The sequence below is a fragment of the Rhopilema esculentum genome, chromosome 16 (genome assembly GCF_057945365.1).
Source record: "Rhopilema esculentum isolate cy_ngs chromosome 16, ASM5794536v1, whole genome shotgun sequence".
In the NCBI taxonomy this organism is placed as follows: domain Eukaryota; kingdom Metazoa; phylum Cnidaria; class Scyphozoa; order Rhizostomeae; family Rhizostomatidae; genus Rhopilema; species Rhopilema esculentum.
Genome location: NC_142830.1, coordinates 1,410,689 through 1,416,876, shown reverse-complemented (window position 1 = coordinate 1,416,876; position 6,188 = coordinate 1,410,689). Strand labels below are relative to the sequence as shown.

Below are 6,188 nucleotides of genomic sequence, written 5' to 3'. Positions count from 1 at the left end.
ATCAATTCATGTCTACATTTCTATGACCATAAAGATTGTCATGCATCCAAGTCTTCCAGTTGTATCTCTTTTCTTTTTCTTGTTTACTTCACAATGGGAGACATTTAAAACTTATTCATTTTTATGCAGGCTCGTAGACTGCGAAACAGGTTTGGGGGACATGGATAGAAATATAGATTTTCCTTTACCTGCCTCACAAAATACTGCGCTTATAGGATTCTCAAACACAATTTTCGCAAATTATTGAGAGGGGGCATTGCTCCCAGTGTTATTTTGCAAAGTTCGTCAGGGCCAATCTCGCATGGTTTTCGCCACGTCAGCAAATGTTCGGAAAAAAACTAGCACAGTCAGACCACGCCGATGGAATTATGCCAAAATTCTTCCGAAGAATTACACCAAGATTGGCTAAGTACCGATGTTCTATGCCTAAGATCTTTGGCGAATCATTCCTGTTCTTTGCTGGAGCAAAGTATGGATGTATTGGAGCAAAAATTTTGTCAGAGCTGAGGGGGTTGAGCCCTTCTGCTGTTTTGATCTATACTCCCAAATCTATTTGGTTAGCATTAAAATAATGTGCCTTCCTAGAAATTGAGTCACAAAATTTGTCATGCCCTTACCACCTTAACCTATGATTTAACAACACCACAAATTTGAAATCACAACACGACAAATCAAATTTACAACACCACAAAACAGTAACAAAACCACGTTAACGTTAGAATAACCTCTGAATCAACTTTGCTTAGAATAGTATAACATTATGCTTAGAGTATAAAGTTGAAGTGCTGAAAATGGCTCTCTTGCTGATTCAGTTGGATGTTGCTGTCCTCCTTCCACTTCCAGGCGTTCGCGTGACCCTAGAATGACGTGACGGTTATAAAGCCAATGAAATTGCGAGTTGCCAAACAACGCTAATCCATTTTGTTTTGGTGTTTATCATAAAAACATCCAACTGCACCTATTGAACAACGATAATTGTTCTACCGTTGGACAAAGAGAACAACAACAACAAAAGACGAAGAAGCAATCACATTCAAAATCTCACAACCGTTACTTGTTGGCTGTCCTTTTTAGCTTGCGGACACTTCTGGCACAAGACATCTTTTAAGACCTGTTTACAACACGATCATATCCAGGTAAAATATCCATTATATTCATTCCCATTTTTGCATAACCTTACAAGTTACTTAAATCTGTGCAAAGCAGCAAGAATCATTTCTTTTAAATTGCTTACTATTGTAAAGATTTTTCATTTAAACAGCGATTAAGTTGAAAAGTCCACGATGCAGTTTTTCAACTTTTCTTCCTTTCTTTTGACTATCATCATTTAACTTGTTAAGCAGAAGATATTGCAGAATAACCTCGTCTCCTAGTGTCCGCCACAGGTCCATGCCTTATGAGTGTTCTGGTTGGTTATTCTAATCTGATTGTTTTTGCGATTCATTTTATTGTAATTTTCGTTCAAATTCATTGCAAATTAATAAGTCTAATTTTCGAGTTTTATTACAACAATTTAACCAGATAAATCACTTAGCAAAGATAGACATAGATTATTTTTGAATATTTTTTCTGTTCATTTTGATGAATGTTCGTTTTCTTGATTTCAATTTCTTTCTCCCAAACTTGATCTATCAATTTCACTTAAATGTGGAACCCGGTCAGCCGCGAAACCTATTGAAGCTACGTGAAGCTTTGTGTTCAACCACGTAGCTGTAAATGTCGTCCAGGGTGGGCAAACTCGAGCAAGAACAATGCCTGAGAGGGGGGAGGGGGGCAGGCTTCAATACAAGAAGACAGATATATAACTTTAGTTTATAACTATGAGCTTGAGATTTTATAAAGATGAGATATTTTTCACCAAAGTATTTATTCCCTTAAAATATTTTCCTGGGTTTTACAAAGTCACTTGTAAGGGGCCCACCGGGATTTACCGGTGTCCCTCCTAGCCACAACGCCCTGACTTCAAAGCTACTTTTAGGGGCGCTGATTGGCTGCTCTGAAAGCAGGCTCGTGGACTGAAAGATAGCTTAATTGATTACAAAGAGAGGTATTGTTTGAAACATCAAGATGCCATCTTGTTGCCTGGTAAATAATCGAAAAGTGCAAACTTCGTGCTAGGGAGAGAAATGAGAGAAAGGAGAGAAAATTCTCCATTTTGATATTGGTGATTAAGATTTTACTTAATATCATATTGGTAAACATTTTCCTATTTAACTATTAACGACAACATCAAATAAGAAATTCCTAGAAATCTGACCAGTTTTCTGAAACCTGTAAACCCTGTCTAGTTCTGCGCATGTGTTGTGACAAAAATTTTTGTAGTTCTATCACGAATACATTGAAGGTCGTCATTTCAGATAATCCTAATTGTATAGATCTTTTCAAAAGTTTTACTGTGAGCCTAAAAATGTTAATTGCCGAAGTTTCATTTGATCTCATGATGGCAGGAGTCACGAAATCGATTTCATGCTTTGCTACGGCTGAAACAGTCTTATTTTGGCATTATATTTGAACTTTATTCCTTACATGACCATGTTTCCTGAGCTGGGGCGAACTTAAGCGGTAAAGTTGAGGAGTGGGAGGGGAGTTGTCAGATAGATGTTTCGATTTGACTGCACACCGTTCAAGTGACAGGAATATGCTGGAAACGCCCGTTTTAGAAATTTATCTTTTGACGAGATGAAGAAGATAAAATGATAATTAAACCAAATTTTTGCAGTACTTTCTTAGTACTCGCCGCTAAACAATGCTCTTTACTGAATCAAGGCAAATATAACTGAATGACAAAAATACATTCCTTTGGGGATCTCGCACCCCTTCCACCACTGGTAAATCCGTCGCTGTCCCTGAGGCGCCGAGGAATAAACTATTCCTTGAATATTTCGGTTCTTTGTCTGGAAGATTTTGGAGCAGATCAGAGTTCATTGTCTCTAAGTTAGCGGAGCATTCCCACATGGCGTTTAACATGAACGCTCAGTCTATATATTGACGGCTTGATTGAGATATATAGTTTGCCTTTCGAAGAAGTTTGGTAGAAGCGTCAATCTATAAAGAAAATCTTTTTAGGGGCTTGTTATAAACAAGAACAAGAGTGTAGCTAAAATTGATCAATTTTTTCAAAACTGGCTTGAAATTGAGAGGATAGTAAAATTAACGTGGCCAGTTAGAACACTGCGATAAATGTCTTGTCACAGTAGCTTTGATTTCTCAATAACAATGGTAAACAATTTCTACCAATGAGAAATATTTCTCATAACATGGGAATCGCACTTGACATCAGACAAGGTTTTGGTCGCTTATTCGCCGCCTCTACTGGGAAAGAAACACTAAATTTTCCATTCGTCTCTGGGAAAACAGCTTGCGGAGAGGCTAGATTATCCATCTTCTCAGTACACAAATACCGTGAGGAAACGATTGATCCATATAGAAAGAATTTCCTTTTTGCTCTGGCACAGTGTACAGTTAATTGTATTCTTTTAAAAACACGACGAGCACCGAACCCTAACAAACATTTTTATTCTTCAAAAGAGCCAATTATTCGAATGAGAAGAGGCTGTCATACTTCAAAAATTTACGGACATGTCATTCTTTCTTGCATCCAACTAAACTTTCGTGACTTCAAAGTAACCCTCTAAACAGTCCCTTTTGTTGTTCAGCGCCTTAGCTGAGCAAACAATGCAAGCGCCTGAGCAATCAAACTATTGTTTTGTCGATTGGCATAAAACTCTCATTCTTGGGATTTGCAAAATGAGGTAAATCGTTTAAGACGTAAAAGCAATTTTTGCCACATTTGTGTGGTTTTACTTGGTAGATGCTATATATTATTCATCAATTATTTCTATCGTAATAAATTTTGTAATTTAATAATGATGGTAAATAAGATTGAAATGAAGTGACAAAAAGTGAAAATGCTTTACAAGAAGACGAAATAAATCGAGGGGCATATCACTCGATTAATAACTCACTCGCGCTGAACAGAACCACTTTGATTTCTAGCAGAAATGATCCACCCGAAATATCATCTATTGTAAAGTTAACACAAGTGGATAGAATAAAAATCTTTTGTGTAACTCTTTACTCATTCTGTCACTGGTTCAGAAGAGTTTCCCAAGAGAAAACAACAGGTGATTTTTCATAATCTCCTTTCAAAATTTTATAATTTTGACCAAACTTTCCAAAAAAGCATTGTGCAATACATACAAATTTGCAAAATTGGTTGAATGTTTTATAAATTGCCTCAGATATGGATACATTAGCACAGGTTCATATCCCGTCAAATCACAAATCGAGATAACTTACCATCATTATATTGAAACGTCTCTGATCTTCATCAAACGCTCATTATCGTATTCAAATGTCTTTACTCTTTATCAAAGGCTCATCATCCTATTCCAATTTCTTTAATCTTCTTCAAACGCACATTATTGTATTCAAACGTATTTGATCTTCTTCAAACGCTCATCATCCTATTCAAATTTCTTTGATCTTCTTCAGAGGCTCATAATCCTATTCAAATTTCTTTGATCTTCTTCAAACGCTCATTATTGTATTCAAATGTCTTCGATCTTCTTCAAAGGCTCATCATCCTATTCAAATTTCTTTAAACTTCTTCAAAGACTCATCATCCTATCCAAATTCCTTTGATCTTCTTCAGAGGCTCATCATCCTATTCAAATTCCTTTGATCTTCTTCAAACGCTCATTGTTGTATTCAAATGTCTTCGATCTTCTTCAAACGCTCATCATCCTATTCAAATTTCTTTGATCTTCTTCAAAGGCTCATCATCCTATTCAAATTTCTTTGATCTTCTTCAAAGGCTCATCATTGTATTCAAATGTCTTCGATCTTTTTCAAACGCTCATTATTGTATCAAACGTCTTCGATCTTCTTTAAACGCTCATTATTGTATTCAAACGTCTTCGACCTTCGTCAAAGGCTCATCATCCTATTCAAATTTCTTTGATCTTCTTCAGAGGCTCATAATCCTATTCAAATTTCTTTGATCCTCTTCAAACGCTCATTATTGTATTCAAATGTCTACGATCTTCTTCAAAGGCTCATCATCCTATTCAAATTTCTTTAAACTTCTTCAAAGGCTCATCATCCTATTCAAATTTCTTTAAACTCTTTCAAAGACTCATCATTCTATCCAAATTCCTTTGATCTTCTTCAGAGGCTCATCATCCTATTCAAATTTCTTTGATCTTCTTCAAACGCTCATTGTTGTATTGAAATGTCTTCGATCTTCTTCAAAGGCTCATCATCCTATTCCAATTCCTTTGATCTTCTTCAAAGGCTCATCATCCTATTCAAATTTCTTTGATCTTCTTCAAAGGCTCATCATCGTATTCAAATGTCTTCGATCTTTTTCAAACGCTCATTATTGTATCAAACGTCTTCGATCTTCTTTAAACGCTCATTATTGTATTCAAACGTCTTCGACCTTCGTCAAAGGCTCATCATCCTATTCGAATTTCTTTGATCTTCTTCAAAGGCTCATCATCGTATTCAAATGTCTTCGATCTTCTTCAAACGCTCATCATCCTATTCAAATTTTATTGCGGTTGGTTTTTCCTTGTTCATCCAACACAGAAACCTTAGTTTACCTTCTGTTTAGGTCAATTTTCAGAATCAAGCATACTTTTCAATTTTTCTATGTGAGAAATAGTGAGGAATACAAGTTTAGTCGATTCAAGTAGACATTTTCCTCTCAATGTTATTCAAAAGTAAGTTCTGCACTTGAAGCATGCTAGAGTTACCCGGATTTCTTCTTCAAGATAAAGAAGACGGGTTGGGGTGAGCTAGGGCTAGCGGTATATGATACTTGGTATTAGTGTACCCTAGGTATCAGGGTATTAGTACCTCAGTCGAAATAAAGCCTTCAGTGAAGTTTTCAACCTAGTTCTATGTTTCCTTTTATCTAGCAACTTGGATTACACCAGAAAACAAAGTTTCAGTCGTATAAATTGTATAGTTACAAAGTTATGGTGCAAGACCCAAAATAGAACTGAGTACAAGTACAATAGTCTAAAAATTGCTTTTGTGGAATTCTTAAAGCTGTTTTTGCATCGTATTGTATTCAGAACGTCAAATAACGCCAGAAAAATTGTTTCAGTTTTATAGCTTGCAAAGTTAAAACGTTGTAGTGCTATACCTACAGTAAAAGAGGACTGGGTACCAGTAACCCA

General features: G+C 36.1%; 1 protein-coding gene across 1 annotated transcript in view; it reads left to right on the top strand.

Moving 5' to 3' along the window:
• The first annotated feature begins 356 nt into the window (after positions 1-356).
• LOC135682142 (transient receptor potential cation channel subfamily M member 2) overlaps positions 357-6,188 on the top strand; it is a 28,580-nt gene continuing 22,748 nt past the window's right edge. Inside the window, exon 1 of the mRNA XM_089113085.1 lies at positions 357-1,136. The gene's annotated coding sequence lies outside the window, so the exon portion shown is untranslated. The remainder of the gene's footprint in view (positions 1,137-6,188) is intronic.